At 41.5% G+C, this 1,054-nt stretch overlaps 1 pseudogene; it reads left to right on the forward strand.

Moving 5' to 3' along the window:
• Positions 1-339: 339 nt before the first annotated feature.
• LOC125221129 (UDP-glycosyltransferase 74F2 pseudogene) lies at positions 340-1,054 on the forward strand (annotated as a pseudogene).

A 1,054-nucleotide genomic window follows, 5' to 3' on the forward strand; every position in this document is an offset into this window, starting at 1 on the left:
ATAATTTGGAAACATTTATATCCAACTTTATCACAATTGACGCAGTACTACTTTTATCAACCGACGTCCGACGGAATAGTCAATTATAAAAATCATGATGGTCGACCGATATATAATTACACCAATAGCAAACCAACACCTCTTATGAAGTTGGAGCCAAAAATACTACTAGTAAAAAATTAGTACATTTTGGACCCTAGCAAATAAATTACCAAGTAGGATCATTATATATCCTACTCTTCCCCTCTCAAATTGGATCAAAATTGGCAGTAATAATATCACCTCTCTCTCTCGTACTATATAATTGTATAGCATCATCAAAGGAGCTTTGAGAAAAAAATGGAGAGAGAGAGAAACACACAAAAACCACACATCTTGGCAATTCCTTACCCAAGCCAAGGCCATGTTAACCCTATGCACCAATTTTGCAAGCGCCTAGTCTTCAAAGGTGCTAAAACAACTTTTGCTCTCACCAAATTCATCATCAAATCCTTCAATCCAAAGTCCGACTCCGTCGCCATCGAAGCCATCTCAGATGGCTTCGATGAAGGAGGTTTCGGACAAGCATCCGATGTGTCAGACTATTTGACGCGTATGGAAAAGGCCGGCTCGAAAACCCTGGAGGATCTCATCCAATCATATCAAAGCTCTAATAACCCCATTGATTGCATAGTTTATGATGCCTTTTTGCCATGGGCTTTGGCAGTGGCCCAAAAATATGATATCAAAGGAGCTGCTTTTTTCACTCAAGCTTGTGTTGTGAATTATGTGTATTATTATGCCCACCATGGCCTGCTGGAGCTTCCGGTGACGGCCGCCTCGACGCCGGTGGAGCTGCCGGGGCTGCCGCCGCTCGAGCTTCCGGACCTCCCGTCGTTCATATACAAGCATGGGACTTATCCGGCTTACTTTGAGATGGTGTTGAGTCAATTTTCGAATTTGGAGAAGGCTGATTTTGTGGTCGTCAATACGTTTTACAAGCTGGAAGAAAAGGTGATTTTTTATTGTTTTAGTTTTATTCAATATTGATTTGCATGATTATTTATCGGTCCCA

This window comes from Salvia hispanica, chromosome 1, assembly GCF_029641045.1.
Source record: "Salvia hispanica isolate PSC_SH4W2 chromosome 1, Shi_PSC_v1, whole genome shotgun sequence".
In the NCBI taxonomy this organism is placed as follows: domain Eukaryota; kingdom Viridiplantae; phylum Streptophyta; class Magnoliopsida; order Lamiales; family Lamiaceae; genus Salvia; species Salvia hispanica.